This window comes from Crocodylus siamensis, chromosome 1 (genome assembly GCF_052110815.1).
Source record: "Crocodylus siamensis isolate JL-2025a chromosome 1, ASM5211081v1, whole genome shotgun sequence".
NCBI classification, from domain to species: Eukaryota; Metazoa; Chordata; order Crocodylia; family Crocodylidae; genus Crocodylus; species Crocodylus siamensis.
Window position 1 is genome coordinate 406161289 of NC_143395.1, and position 16997 is coordinate 406178285.

Below are 16997 nucleotides of genomic sequence, written 5' to 3' on the forward strand. Positions count from 1 at the left end.
GCTGTAACAGGGTTCAACTCCAAGGATGGCCATGATGCACCTGAAGCCCCCTCAGCTGTTGCCTAGTCTGTCTCTTTTTGGGCACTCTCCCCTTCTCCAAGACCTGCCAAGCCTTGATGAAATCCTACTTTTAGAAAAAGGGGGGCTGCTCCAGGGCTTCACAAGCCAGATCGCCTCTCATGAGCACAAGTGTCCATGGTCATTGCCTTAAGGACTAATTACATGACTCCGACCACCCCTGACGCCATACCCATGCCTTGCAGATGATATTAATTCCTGCTGACACGCACCCCTCCTGGGCTAATGACTCCCAGGCCCTGTCCTTGCCTCTCTTGGGTTAAGGGCTCCTTGGCCCCCTTGGTCTCTGGCTGTGACCCCCAGTCTTTGGCCCCCCTCCCTGGGTCCCATTTCTAGGCCAGTCAAGACTCCCGGGCTCTCCAGGCCCTGCCAGTCTCCTGCTCCTGGGCCAGTGAGACCTCTGGGCTCCCTGGCCCTGCTGACACCCACTGCCTCCTGGGCTATAAACCTCCTGGCTCTCTGGCCCTTCTCTCCCTTCTGAACCAACTGGGACTTCCTTACCTACCCCTAATCCATTCTATAAACCACCAGAATTGCCTACCCCAGGTCAGATAAGACCTCCTCTCTCTGTGGCTCTTAGGTCTATACGTGCTTCAAGCCTGGCCCCTTCTGGTGAGATGATTGTAACTGGCCCCTTCCACGCCTGCAGGTTGCTTCTCATGAAGCCTCTTCACTCTTGAAGTAACCAGCGCACTGGGTGCCCTGTCAGCCACATTTGAACCTTCAGATCCATGCTGCCTACATCCAAATTGCTTTTATAGCATCTGCCACTGGGGTATCTGAGCACTTCCCAGTATGCAAGGTCCTTATCCTTATCAAACCCCAACAAGCATAGGAAGTTTTTTACCCTTTTTTGCAACTGGGAAAATGAGACGCAGGGAAACTAGGCCCCAGACTTTTAAATTAGGTGTAGGCACCTAATTCCTTTTGATTTGAATAGAAATTAAGGTTGGGTATAGCCAGCTTCTATGGGATAGGTACCGAATCCAAATGTCTTGGAAATCAAACTAATCTCCCCACCACATAATTACCCTTCCCCTTGGGTCTGATTTAAATGTCAGAAACAGTCTTACTTTTCCATCCAGGTGCAACCAAAGTCTCCTGTTTTCTTTTCCTTTCAAGTTGGCAAACATCTTCCCAGAATTGCCAGTCTAGAAACTCCTACCAGGCTGGAAATCATGCATGAGATCAGACAACTTGCCTGAGTTACATAAATTCTAGCCCCAACCTTCTTCTGCCTCAGCTTTGCACGCCAATCTAAATTCATGCAGAATCACATGCTGCTTCTTTGGGTTGTCTCTGCTAAATATATATTTTTAATTTTGGCAGTAAGCTCTACAGTAGTTTGTATATGTGGCCTCTGCTCCAGAATTCATTGGGTCATTGCAATGCTACAATATTTATAAGAGAAGAGCGTTTTGTAGATTGTTGTAGAGTTTCACACAATTATTAAAGCTACAGGTTGAAATTACTGTAGCAGAAATCACTGTTACAGTGACTTATCTCTCTTGTGCAAACACAGTTGTTCTCTCAGTTTTCCTCTCTTTCCTGCAAGCAAGAAACTTAAGATACAGTCCCCATGAAGAAGAGGAGAACTGCTCAGTCCACTTCAGGCAACCTGTAGACATCCCTGGACTCTTCTAGGATTCTTCACAAACTCCTTCTGTGGTTTCTTGTCACATGTCATCCAGGAGAAAGGGACTGGAACAGGGAGAAGAGGCTGAAACTGGAGGAGGAGCTGGGAGTTGAATGGAGGATGGAAGTTGACTGTGTCTGGGGAAGGAGACTGGCCCTAGGATGAGAAGTCCGGGTCTTGGTAGAGTTTGTAAAGGAACCATTTGGTTCAGCCAAAACGGAGCCTGATTCAAAACATTGCAGAAAACATTCTGCTTATTCAGTTCCTTCACAAATCGAGTGAGGGAAAAAATCCTGAATGACTAAACAGGCCTATTTGTGATGCAAGTGGAGGACAGTGGGCCTAAGACCAGTCAGATAAGCATCCCTTAATTGGGGAGACTACTGGATGCATAACAGTTAAATCCTGGGGACAACAAAAGAGAAAACAGGGATAGGAGTATGGGTCCTAGGTTACTAATAAGCATAATGGCAAGTGCCCACTACCTCTCAAGCAAATTCAAGATGCCTGGGATTCTGCCCAGTGAAATTACTGACTAAACAGGAAAGAAGGAAGGGTTGGGGCAGGACTTATTTATCCCATATTTTTCTGAGTAAGTAAGTTAACTTGATGATGAACACTTTAGAGGGAATGAGACCAGGACCAGAAATGTTAAGGGAGAGGAAGGGTGTTAGACTAGGACAGGTTAGGGAAGGTGGGGCAGAGGAAGTCAAATGAGTTGAACCCCGCGTCCCCCAGAGCACAGTCCCCTCCACTCCTGAAATGGAACCCAAAGTTACTATTCCTCGAGCCACAGGGAACCAGGCATGGGTGAGTGGTGCCTCCTGAGTCTGGGGAGGGGCACCAGAGGCCGATCGCCGACCCCAAAAGTGCCACCGGCACTTCTTTTGGCACTCCCACTTCCCAGCTGGCACCAGCCTCAGGGGGGACACCAGCTGGCACTTCTCTCAGCGCCCCCCACTCCCTGGCTGACAAGGGCCAATCTCAGGGGGAGCACATGCCCCCCCATCTCCCTCCTACACATTGCCTATGAAACTAGGGCTAAAGGGACCTCACAAGGTCATCTAGTCCAGCCCCTGCTCAAGGCAGGATCATCCCTAATTAAACCATCCCAGCCAAGTGTCTGTCTGACCTGCTTTTGAAAGTTTCCAAGGATAGAGATTCCACAGCTTCTCTAAGCAGTCTGGTCCAATGCTTTAACATTCAAAGACAGAAAGTTTTACCACATTTCCTACCTAAATTTCCTTGGCTACAGCTTGAGGTCACTGCTCCTAATCGTGTCCCCTACAGCCATGGAGAAAGGGCTACCTCCATCCTCTCTATAATCATTCTTCAGTTATTGAAAGATTGTTATCAAATCCCTCCTCAATCTTCTCTTCTGCAGACTAAATAACCCTAGGTCTTTCAGCCTTTCCTTATAAGTCCTGCCTTCCTGGCCCATGATCATTTTTGTTGCCCTGGTTTGGACTCTTTTTTTAAACTGTCCACCTCCTTCTTGAAGAATGGGGCCCAAAACTGGACTTAGTACTCAAGATGAGGCCTCAAAAGTGCTGAATAGAGCAGAAGAGTCACTTTTCTTGAGTTGCAATTGACACTTGTGTTAATACAACCCAGGATGCTGTTTGCCTTTTTTGCAACAAGAATGCACTGTTGGTTCATCTTATGGTCTACTATAACCACCAGCTCCTTCCATACAGTACTGCAGCCTAGCCAGTCATTGCCAGTCTGTATTTGTGCATGCAAGTATTCCACCCCAGGTGCAGGATTTTGCACTTTGAATGTCACCTCATTGATCACAGACCATTTCTCCAGTCTACCTGGGTCATTCTAAATCCTAGTTCTACCCTCCAGAGTGTCTGCAATTCCACCCAATTTAGTGTCATCTGCAAATTTGCAAGGTGGCATTGATGCAGGGCAGCTGCACCAAAAACTTCCCAGCAGCAGCAAGAGAGAGAGGCCACTTTTCCCTTGCAACAAGCAACAGTTTCTGCCTGACAACTGCTGCTGCTGATTCTGGACAGGCAAGTCCAGAACAGGAGTGGGGCATGCCAGGTTGGGGCTCCGCACACAGGTCCCCACCAGTACTGCAGGGCTGGGGCCAATGGTGGCAGCAGCTGGAAGGAGCTGCTGCTGCCTGGGCTGCCTAGAAAGGCACTCCAGCCACAGAGCCTCCCCAGCTCTGCTGTGTGCCCAGAGGGTGGTAGGATGCACCACAGCTGGGCAGTACCTGGGCCAGGCGGGACCAAGGGACCCACCCCAGGCCAGACAAAGCCTCTCCATGGGCCAGCCCCAGCCCACAGGCCATATTTTGCCCTCCCATGATCCAACCAGTTACATATCCACCTTACAGTACTTTCAGCTATACTGTATTCCCTTAGTTTATTAATGATATTGTCATGGGAGACAGTGTCAAAAGCCTTGCTAAAGCCAAGGTATATTACATCCATTATTCCCCGGCCACAGAGCCTGTCACCTTATCATTAGGTGGGTCAGGCATGACTTGTTCTTGGTGAATCCATGTCAGCTTGTCCTCTAGGAGTGTACAATACATTCATTAAAGACCTATTCTAGGGTTGACAGTGTTTTTGGGCAGAGCGGGTAAAACACCCACAACTTTGACTGTTACATGTTGTGTACATGCAAGGGGTGGATGGTGAGGAGCTACAAAGAACCAATCCTCTTGTGGCAGCACAGCCCCAGCCCCTTCCCTGCTGTCCACCCCAAGGCATGCGTGCCAAGCAAAAAGCTCTCACGTGCCATGCTCCAGCACCCATGCTGGGGGTGGCCTACCGCTCACCTATTCCGTGATCTTTCTGGGTATCAAGGTCAGACTGTTTGGTTTGTATCCCTAGATCATCCTTCTTCCCCTTCTTAAAGGCGAGCACTATCTTTGCCCTTTTCTAAACATCAGGGACCTCACCCAACCACCAGAATTACCTCAGCCAATTCCTTTAATACCCTCAGGTTTATCCTCTCCATCACTGCCAACTTGAAAGCATCTAAGTAATCTCTAACCTGTTTTGCCATTACTCTAGGCAGTTTGTCTACTTTCTTATATCTGTAGCCAACTACACTCATCATCTGTTAGCTGCCCCTCTTCGTGAAAACTGAAGTAAAAAGGCATTAAATACTTCTGCCTTTTCTACATTTACTGATATTTGCTGTCAGCAAATACCTGTGAAAACCTTGTTCCTGTCTGGCGCTAGTCCACATAGTGCTGCTGCTGCTACTTTTAGTTAGGGCAAGTAGCAGAGGTCTGTGTAGTGGATCTTATGTTTCCAGTCCTGCTGACAGTGGTAGTGGAACTTCTAAATCCAGGGAGAGATGCAGCCGATCCAAAGAGCTTCAGGCCTATCTCTCTGCTGTGCAACACATAGAAATTGTATGAACGACTGATACTGAGACCAGCTTGCCCTACGCATGGATAAACACCTAATTCCCAAACAGGGTGGCTTTCTCCCTGGAAAATCAACAAGCCAGCTGCTCAGTCTAACTTAACATACTGAGGATGGTTTTGAAAGAGGCCAAATCACTAGAGCTGTGTTCATTGACCTAACAGCCACCTACCATACAGTTAAGCTCCACAAGACCCTGGAAATGACAAAAGATATACATCTTACAGAGCTGATATGAGCCCTGCTTGAAAACTGACATTTTTCCGGCAAACGGGATGGGAAACAAAGCAGATGGAGGTGACAAATAATGGCCTCCCCCGAGGAAGCATACTTGCATTGCTGTTATATAACATCTATACAAACAGCCAACCAGTCGATTAGGAAACAAATTGTTTTATTACGCAAATGACCTGTGCATAACAGCCCAAAACACTGACTTTGGCTATGTTGAAAAATCCCTAAACGAGTTACTAATTGGCTTAACCTCATACAACAATGAAAGCCAATTATATGCCACCCCAACAAAAACACAAGTATTTGCCTTTCTTCTGAAAAACCGCGAGCCCAACCACCAGCTCAACAGTGGTACAGGATCCCACTAAGGACACATCATGAAGACAAAAGCAAAGGTGAGACCTCGGAACAACATTCTCTCCTCTGCTGAGTATGCATGCCCTCCACAGGAGAGATCCACACATGCTAAGCATCTTGAGCCCATCCTAAATGATAGCTGCCGATGTCTGAAGCCTTCCAGCCTCCACAGTGTGTACCTGCCATCTGGCATCTCTCCTCCTGACATCATAAGAGCAGAGGCCAGCGGGATAGGATGATTGAGACAAACTGAAAATGTGAGAGACCCGCTGTATGACCATCCCACCACACACAAATGTCTGAAGTCATGCAGGAGCTTCCTTGCCACCCAACCTCTTGATGCCACACCCAAGGATACGTGACTACAGATGTGGAAGGAGAGGCTGAAGAAAATACTTGGCAGCAGGAAAATGGGTAGCAGCTGAGTCCTTACCACCAGGGGCTGACAAACCATGGCAAAGGTGGTGATGTCTCAACCACCTACGGAGCGGAGTTGGATACTCCAAGGAACCAATGAAGAAGTGGGGCTGTACCACTGGTTCAACCACCTGTGACTGCAGCACAGAGCCTCAGACTATGCAACACCTGATGCACTGCGCAGCATTTGAAGGCACATGTGCAATGAAAGACCTTGGAAAGTACAACAAATGAGGCACAAACACCCGTAAAAAAAAGGCCAAATGTAGTGTGGAGACACGTGAAGAAGAAGTCATGCTGCTGATGACCTGTGCGGGTTTGAATTCTACATCATTTATGATTTTTCATAGATAGTTTCATAGATGTTAGGGTTGGAAGAGACCTATTAGATCAAGCCAGGTGTCTGTCCCATCTCCTCTTAAATACCTCCAAGGAAGGGGACAGCACCACCTCCCTTGGAAGCTAATTAAATATTTTGGCAACCCTCACCGTAAAGAATTTTTTCCTGATGTCCAAGCTGAATTTGCTCTCCTTCAGTTTGTGGCCATTATTTCTAGTTACCCCGACAGGCACCCTTGTAAACATTGTATCCCCCATCTTGCTGCTCACACCCAGTGAGTTTGTAGGCAGCCATGAGATCACCTCTCAGCCTCCTCTTGTGGAGGCTAAAGAGGTTCAGGTCTCCCAATCGGTTGACATAAGGATTTTTCGGTAGGCCTTTAATCAGATGAGTGGCCCTCCTCTGAACCCTCTCCAGGCCATCCACATCCCTCCTGAAGTGCGGTGCCCAAAACTGGACGCAGTACTCCAGCTGCGGCCTGACCAATGCCGCATAGAGGGGAAGTATCACCTCCTTAGACCTGTTTGTGATGCACCAACTTATGCAAGAAAGGGTTCGGTTAGGGTTAGCTTTGCTTATTACCTCATCACACTGGTGACTCATGTTCATTTTGGAGTTGACTACAACTCCATGATCCCTTTCCACAGTTGTGTTACTTAGTGCGGTAACTCCCAGGCTGTAGGAGTGTTGATGATTCTTCCTCCCCAGGTGCAACACATAACGCTTATCCTTGTTAAACCGCATCCTATTTTGTTCGGCCTATTTCCCCAGCCAGTCCAAATCGGCCTGGATTTGCTCCCTGCCGTCTAGCTTGTGTACCTCCCCATATAGTTTGGTGTCATCAGCAAACTGGGACAGGGTGCTTTCTACTCCCTCGTCCAAGTCACTAATGAAGATATTGAATAGTACCGGTTGCTAGTACCGGTCGCTTTTTCAGTTAGCTTTTGCATGAATCTTGGAAACTGTGGACATGCACACATCAAACAATGTTGAAGAAACATTATTCAAGTTGCAAAGTCAAGCATTCAAAGGTTAGAAATTGCTGAACTCACAACTTCCTGTGCAATTTGAAATCAGTTCCTTGGGCCTATGCATTCATTACATGATCACATATTATTTTTTCCTACAGGATACAGGTCATTTCAACATGGTATGAACCTTTTTATACATAAATAGAATACTTCTATATATGCATTTCTATTCTGAACTGAAGGAAAATGCAGGCAAAATTAGTTTTTAAGGTTTATTCCTTAGTGAGGATAAATTAGTTTTAACGATAACTTTGTAGTGGTAGGAAAGTGCGGCATCGCATAAGCAGAGGGCATGGTACAGACAAGAATAATGACAGACAAGGAAACAGACAAGGATAATGTAGAGCATTTTTTTGCTTGGGAATCTTATATAGACTTTCATATACTTATTGTGTAGACAGATATTCTTGGAATGCTTCTCCTGATGAAATAACAGGGCTTTTATTACTCCTGTCTGTCACTTTTAAGGACAGCCAAACAAATTGTGTACAGTACATAGAGAGCAAATGTAGATGCTTAATGGCAGGCAGCCCAAGTATTTGAAAGATCAAAGCAATCCATGGCACCACATAACTGCTAAATGTGTTTTAATTTAAGTGTGTTGTACAATGGTTAGAGCACAGAGCAACAACACACCATATGCTACCTTGACTCATTAAAAATATAGGTACATTTTACAACTTCTCTCAGGGCAGATGTTTTGCTATTGCAGTATGCAAGGAGTTTTAGCTACCCTAAGCGCAGAGGACATGCTGGCTTGTACAAGGCAGCGAGTACAGAAGGTATAGTTTACGGAAAGTGCGCAAGACAATGGGAAATCCAGTTTAAGGAGCCTTTAGAGACAGAGAAATGTGTTCTCTTCCAGGAAGTCTAGCTTAGGCTTCAGATAATGAAGCATCAGATCTGTCCTTGGATTCTCTCCAAGATGATTTTCTGTCTTTGCTGCAACCCCTTCAGTTCCCTCTACAGATGGGATGAAGTCAGATTCTAACGCCCCAATGACGCTCTTTCACTGATTTACCAAGCTGTGTCTGTTGCTTTAGGGTTACGTCTGCACTGAAGTGACATCAGCACAGGAAAGTAAATTAGGATATGCTGAGTTCCACCCTGCCATAATTAGACTATTGCCAGTATCTCTCCCCACTCCCAAGCTGACTATCTTAGAGATAGTTTGGGCATGTCTACCCAAGCACACACTTCAACGTTGACACCTTCTTGTCTCTGCCTAATCTGTCTCCAACGTTCTTTCCCAGTCTTGTTGACTGGAGAGAAACACCATGGGGCTTCCTCTGTCCTAGTTTATCACATGTGTTTTCACTAGAGACCAACCAGTTCTTCATAGAGGGGGAAATGTTGCTTAGGTTCTTGAGGAGGAATCTGCTTTTCTCAGTATACTCACTACTCCAGATGCCAGCTTCCAGGTTTCCATCCAGACATCAAGACCCATTATACCAGAGGGCATCTTGGACAAAGGAAAACAGTGACAGAGGACTCTAAATTCAAGACTGGCATCTATTCAATGACAGAAGAGATACTGGGATTCATAAGGCAAATGTCACACACATTCACATTCACACACAATCACCCATATTTCCAGATGTCTCACAATCCGATGTGACTCAAGATACAGGACAGTCTGCCTGCAACAGACAGACTATTGCCAGGCAAACAGCCCTGCAGACTGGATGACATGGCCCCATGGGCTGGATTCAGCCTGCAGGACAGAGGCTGAGACCCAGTAACTAGTGAAATAGAAGACCTTGTTCTGTTTTCATCCCTGCCACTGACTCACTGCATGAGTTTCACCAAGTCCTTCTGTCCCTCAGTTTCCCTACTTGTAAAATGAGGACAACAATACTTGTTCATGCTTTGGAAGGGCCCTACAGCTGTAAATGTGTTAATTATAACATTCAGGAATTTAAATCTAACAGTACATTTAGTTGAGCTGCATTTTCCCACTTCACCTTCTACCAGTAGGTCTCCTGAGTTACCATGCAAAACACAGACCAGCTTTGGTGACTATGAGTATCCCAAATGGTATGATACCTTGGCTCATTCTTGTTACTTGCTACCTAACCTAGTGAATGTAATTCTTCCTACATGTAGTTTAGGGCAAGAGAGTATAAAACAATACTATAAAAAATTTAAAGGACATTAACAGTAGAGGACATTGGTAACAAAAAATATGCAAGTATATGTTAGACCCCGACTCCATGGGGCGCCCAACAACTATGGGGGATGACGATTCAATTGTCCTGTTACTCATTGGCCAGAGCAAGCAGGGAGCAAACACCAGCACACGCTGCTTGCAACAGCTTTATTCAGAATGGAGGCAGCTTCAGGCCAGGTCCCAAAAAACCAACAAACCGGAGACCTGCAATGAACAATAGTTCTTTCCACCTTTATATACTTTGGTTCATGCTTATTAACATTTATTCCACCCTCACTCCTCCTCTGTTCTGCTCATCTCTCCTCCTATCTCAAGCTCTGCCTCTGTTTACTGTTTGCTTCATTAGCATGGAATTGCCTATGCATTTTACTCATTTACATGTCTTTTTGCTATGCGCACACGTCTAAGACCTTCACCCCACTTCTTCAGTCAATGGGCAGATTTTGACCAAAACCTGGAAGCTTCTGGAGGCTTTTTCACCAATCACCATTCACCTTTTTGCATATACTCATCTCGGATTCTGTTACCAATTACATGTTGTCTTTTACATTCCAGTCTGTTTTTCTGTCCCATGTTGTACCATCTTCTACATTCCTGAGGCTTTACCTCATTCACAGCTCGCAAAGTCACACAGACTCACTTGAAAATGGTTGGCACAGTTAAGATAGTTAATTAGCATAGCCAAATGTCTGGCTTAGATCTCATTCTGCCTTGTGGTCAGCGGCTTTTGCTAGGCCACAGGTTATAGCCTTGTATTCAGCTGCAAATCCAATGCTCCCCAAGATCCAAATATTGTCATCCTAACAGTATACAACGAATATACAAACATAGAAGGCTCTGAATTAAACTTAATGGGTGAGTGTACACTTTAATGTGCATTAGCCTATCTTAATGTAAATTAAAGCTTCACTTGAAAAACCATGGGCAGTTTTACCTGTGTTCCCAACGTGGCACTAGGCACTTTTAATTCACAAGCTGTGCTAATTAAAAGCTCCTGCATGTCACATGTATCAGTGGCACATCGCGTCTCCACTCTAAGAAAATGGCTGTGGTGTGCTTTGAACTAAAGCACATTGAATGTGTTTTATTTCAAAGCACACCACCATTTTCTCAGCTCAGAGGTGCATTGTGCCACTGATACATGTGACATGAAAGGTTGCCAGAGTGCATCGATTACATGCTCCAGCAGACTCGATTAATTGAGTCTGCTCTGACACACTAGATTTCTAGTGCGTCAGAGCAGGGTCCCCGCATGTGTGTATAAGTGCCCTATGCAATTTAGTTAATGTGCATTAAAATAAGCTAATGAACATTAAGCATCCCTTAAAAACCATGATCTATAGTTAATACACATTAAGCCAGGCTAATGTGCATTTTCCTAGTACCTCACAATGGGGGGCACCTATTCAGAAGCACAGGCTGCTCCGATGTGCTGTCAGAGCAGACTCGGTACTTGTGTATAGGTGCCCTCCATTGTGAGGTACTAGGAAAATGAGCATTAGCATCCATTCAATTAATAAGAGTTTGCTGGAGTGTGGCAATTGCCGGCTCCAGCAGCCTCTTGCGTCTCATGTATCAGCATCCCTGTGCTTAAAAATGGTGGCGGGGGTGCTTGAACTAAAGCTCATCAAAAGAGCTTTAGTTCAAGCATCCCTAACCACCATTTTTAAGTGTGGGGATGCTGATACAGGAGATGCAGCAGTGCTTTAATTACAGCAGCTCTCAAAGCCACTCTGTTTAAAGTGCTGTCCCTCTCCCCAACACACACACAGCCCTGGAGCACACGTAAATGCACCCAAAGGTACTAGATTTAATGCACATTAACTAAAGTGTGTTAATGCGCATGTAGATGCACCCAACAGGTCATTGCAATGAAAAGCTGGAACTCTGAAGAACGATACCAAACTCTGTAATGTTTACCTGTTAGGCCTCCCTGAAACATCTGGGAGAGGACAGAGCAACTCAGTGCTGACATTTTTAAATGTGATTAGTGACTTTAACCCTCCCCCTTTGACCATCCAAAATATTTTGTATTCCATATAGGGGCTCCCTGCCAAAACCGTCAATAAACTGACTTCACAAACTATTTTTGTAACCTCTCCAAGATTGCGAGAGCCAAAATCTGGAGGAAGAAGGCGGCAATACTATATTGCAGAATAAAAAGATTAATGTGCTTCCAGATGTCTCAATTCCTTCAGGCTCAAAAAAAGAATTATTGCTTGTGGCAGCAGATTTCATAGCCCTTGGCTTCAAAGTCACATCAGCATTATGTTCTACCTAATATCAAAAGCATTATCTATTTTATGAACATTAGAATGCTAATGACATTTTATTGGCACAGAAGATAAATAATAATCAGGCTGCTATGAAGGATGAGAGATAAACATTTTGAATGTCTGTTTTTAGGCTGTAGTTTATTAGCTTCTTTCATAATCTACTGTGCCAGAAACAGAGCTGGTGTGAACCTTGGCCTGAATTTAGGTTTAAAAAATTAAGATATATATGATGTTTATTAAATTTGAAGCTCAAGATGATTTTGAGGTATTTTCTCTAAGATCCTAGCAAATAATTATGTTTTTGTTACACTAAAAATCATTAATTTAGTTTAAATTACTACTATTGAAACAGACATTAGGGAAGGGTAATTTTTTTTTAAGAAGGAAGTTATGAAATATTGTGTTTCTTGTGTACATATTTATCCTACATTCCAAGTTTTTTAAGGCAGTAACTGTATTTCTGTTACTTTTTTGTAGTATATCTAACCTAGCTGGGCTTCAGCACTGCACATAATTAAGTTGCATCTGTGAAACTGGGTAAGGTGGAGAAGATAGGCATTTAAAAGAATTATGGAGCAGGTAGGGAACCGGCTAATGGGGACAAAATAGGAAAGGTTATGATGAATGGGAAAGGTTATGACAGAGGAAGGTTTCTAGTGAAATTCCTTGAGGATCAGTTTCGACTCATCTAATTTAAATATTACCGTTAATAACTGCAACATAAAAAGCATCCTAATGAAATTTGCTGGTCATACAATACTTGGAGACATCATGTATATGAAGGAGCACAAAATATCGCCTAGGAAGAAACGAATGACCTTGAGGACCTTGAGGACCAGCATAATAGATATGAGAGTGGAAGGTGCATGTATTGAGGGGAGATTTAAAAGATTGTCTTGTGTAGTCTCATAAAATGATGGCTGAATTGGGATACAGCTGGTATTTAGGCTGGAAACATGAAGAAGGTTGCTAAACTTCAGATGAATGAGGTTCTGAAATGGCCCCGCTGCTCCTGATGGGAGGCTAACCAACTCATTTTAAGATGGAGCTTGATCTATTAATGAACATTTGCCTGCAATGACCCATTCCATTTCCATGTTCGCACACTACCCAGTACACCGTGACCCTAATCCCCAGTTGGGATTTTTAAGCTATGTGGCAATAGGAATAAAAATGCACTTTTTTATGTATTCCAGGAAAGATGGGAGTGTTTGGAGCCTGATTTGTAAGCGAACACTTTTGTGGTATTTTAGAGACGATAATTGGCTTCTGGCATCTTATTCTGATGCAGAATTTCAAACAAAATATCAGGTGTTCTCCAGAGCTTAATTGCTTAATGAACAACAAGGATGAGTGTCACTTAATGACCCAGTTTTGAAAATCAATACATCATGCTTCCTTTCAAAACAAAAGGGTATGTCTACAGTGTACCATGCAAAGCTTTGCAGAGATACTGAAGCCTGTTTTGATGAGCTACTTTGCATACCAGAGAAAATAGCCATCTTAGCATGACACTCCCCACTAGCTAATGAGTCCCACTGTGGATGCTAATGTGGCTATACTACTTGGGTATCTATATGGTGCTGTATTGGGCCACGCAGATGGACTTACAGATACAAAATGAAGCAATAATCACCGAGATGATGAGTCCAGCTTCCAGGAGAAATGTGTTCAATAGTTGTACCTGCTGAGAAACTAATATACAAGTCTACCCCCTCTATTCCCCTTTCCATATAAATTCTACTGGCACTTTGTGTTGCCCTATGTTCTGCATATTTACATCTTAAACACTTCAACCCCTGTCCCAAGTTTCAAAACGATATGTGCGGTGAGCCAATTGGCAGAATAACCCTGCCATATCCTAACAGATTCTGAAATATTCCTGCTTTAATCCCACCCCTTGCACCCCCAGGCTGCCCACCAGTGCTAGAAATCATCTACTCTGCCAGTTCTGCTCCTAACAATGCGCTCTCAGAAGGGCTGGCATGACAGCAGGGCTGCACGTGACTGGTGACATTTGTCAAATCATATGGCATTTCACACTGTGCACAGATCCTCCTGAACACAACAGCAAGACTCTCTTGACTTCAGTGGGTGCGGGATTAGGCCCACTGTGACATTTTCCTTCCACCCCCAAGCCTCTTTGCTGACTGAAACTTTTGTGACACGACGTAGGCCAGAATGCCCACGGTTTTACGAGGTCATCACAAGCGGGCTTATTTTCAAGGTCCTTGTCACACATTTTACTGGAGAAGTGACTAGCTGACATTTACAGAAAAGCCACGACCTGATTAAAGAGTTTTGGTAGCATTACGTTACCCAGGGCACCAGGCTATCGGGACCCGTTACATTTTAAGATAGACCCCATGACAGAGACCGGGTGTCTGTCTCACTCTCCGGAGGGCATCCTTCACCTCCGGTGACTATTTTAAACACAGCTCAGGTCGGTAATCAAATGAAGTAGCCCATCTCCTACCTCTTCAGCACCTTGTTTGAAATAAGGCTGGGACCCTTTGTCCCAGTCCCAGTCTTCTCATGGAGATCCTTGCCCAAGGGTCTTGGAGCTGAACAGGCATTAAAACTGAATTATTCACACACTGCAGCTTCAGAGCTTCCAGCTTGGAGCTAAGAGCCCTTGACATCACTGAGAAAACAGAGCACAACTCTGCACTCCTGTATACAGACAGGTCAAAAAACAGGTCAACGCGCAAACTTGGGGTTCATTAAAAAACTCTCTGCACATTTAATTAGCCCTCACCCGATTTAAAACCTCCCCAAAAGACTAGCCAATGGTTTGAGAGAATTTCATCACAAAGGTTTCTGAGACCCAGGCTGGAATTTGTGTGTGCCACCCACCATCCCATGCTAGCCAAGAGCCATGTTTAGGGCACTCACTAGATTTGAAACAAGTCCTTGAATCTGGTCTACCGCATCTCAGAAGAAATCACGGGGCTGGAGAAGATGCTATTGCGTGTGTGGTATACATCACCCTCTCTCTATATAAACTCACTCATTTACATGACTCTTCAGCCCTTTATCACTTATTAGGAACAGAAAAATCTTCCCTCTCAAGCTGAGTGATCAGTGATTTCCAAAATCTTTTAATGAATGCATCTTATTAATACATTTCTGATTATTTCACTATGCTGGGTTATCCAAGATGACCGTTTTGTAGAATACTATATCCTTTGTTTGATGGAGTGATAGAGGTGTCCATAATTAGTTGTAATTATAATTTGCTCTATGTTTATATTGTTAGATTTTATTTTAACAAAAATAGATGTTGTTCAATAAACTTAATGCCTAAGAATATTAGGGAGTTTTACCCTCAAATCGTGCATCACTTGGCTGCTGGAACAATTTGAGTTCCTCAAACAACAAGCACTTTGGGGCCAATTCGTAGCCTGTCTGAAGCAACAAGCTTCCACAGAGCTTAGAATTGAGACTTGCAGTAAGCGTTGTTAATATTCAGCTAAAGCTGGCGAGAACATGTACTGTTAAAGGTAACAAGAGGTAAGCTGCTAAGTTTCCTTGCTATTTGCTTTTTTGTTTATTTGCATTTTCCTCTTCTTGCAGTTGTGTTTGCAAATCCTCATCCAAGTGCACAATTCAGAATCCATCTAGCATCTATCATGCAGACAGGGAATGAGATAATCAGCTTGGTAAAGAACACAATTGAGATCAACGAGATCTCGTTTCTAGTTCTGCCTCCGCCGAACACCTCCTGAGCAAACAGACGCTTCACGCTGGCAGAATTTTCAAACCCGGACTCCTCGCAGTGGATGCCAAACTCCGTTTAAGCACCTACATGGAAGCCCAGACTTCTGTAAATCCATTCACTCATTTATAAAGCGGTTCCTAGCTTTAGGTATGTGTGTCTGAAAATTGTGACTTACGCTGTGCCTCAGTTTCCTCATCTATAAAAATTGAACTGCTTCTGCCCAGCTACCACAGAGGGACATCTTGAGAAATTTATTTCTGTCTAGCTTGCATTTAGATTTTCTGATGGAGGATACTATAGAAATACCAAATTTTGTCCATAAAAATTGACCAAAACACCACTTGAAATGCTGTCCCTTCTCTGTGCTGTGCCGTTGCTCCATTTAATTCGTTTTGACTTTTTATTCCAAGGAAGCAGGTGTGTTCCTACTCTCCCATCATGCTCTGGTCATTCTTTCAAAGCTTCTCTTCAAAAAGACTGCAGGTATTGAGTTGGATTTCTACCAGGAAGGGTTAACAAATGGCAGATTAAGTGACAACACAGAAAAGAATTTCAAGCATGTGTAATACTTGTTCAGCATGGAGCCTTGGGATCATAGCGGAAAGGAATCAGGACTCGTGGCAGAGGTGATATCTGTTATTAGACCAACTTGATTTTTGCAAAAAAAAAAGTCTTTAATTGCAAGGTTTTGAGCAACCCGGATACTTGGGGTCATAGCAGCACTCTAAGCAGGAAGGTCTGGGAATTCAGCAGCAAAACAGACACCACTTCAAGGTGAATACCTGGGCCCTGACAATGGAGCACATTGACATTATGTAGCTCTGTGAAACAAGCTCAGGCACAGCCTTGTGAAAGAGTGCAGGATGTTGTGTGCTCTTACTTCTTGGGTTTCCATTTCCACCCCCTCCCACAGCATGGAGGGAGAGGTTATTTCAGATTAACCAGGATTTATCCCATGCCAGCTTTGTAAGCAGGCTGTAACAGAAGATAACCTGAACCAATATAATCCTCTCCATTCACAAACAAAACAAGACATCCACGTTCATCCTCTTTGCTATATTAAGCTACAAGAGGGAGAACGCATTTTATCCACCTAATTCTGTAGAGTATTTAAGATTTGCAATCAACTGGCTGAAATTCAGTTTTTTAGAGGCACAGTCTTGTAAATCTCTTATTTCTGGCCTTCTGATAAGCTACATATTTTTAATATGCCCCAGTTATAACATGAGAACAACACCCAGTGCTTTGTGGATGGGAGTACTTTATCTAATGTTGACCACTCGTGAAAATCCCACCCAGGGCATCTAAGAGTTTTCTATTTTTCATTAACAATCTTTTTACG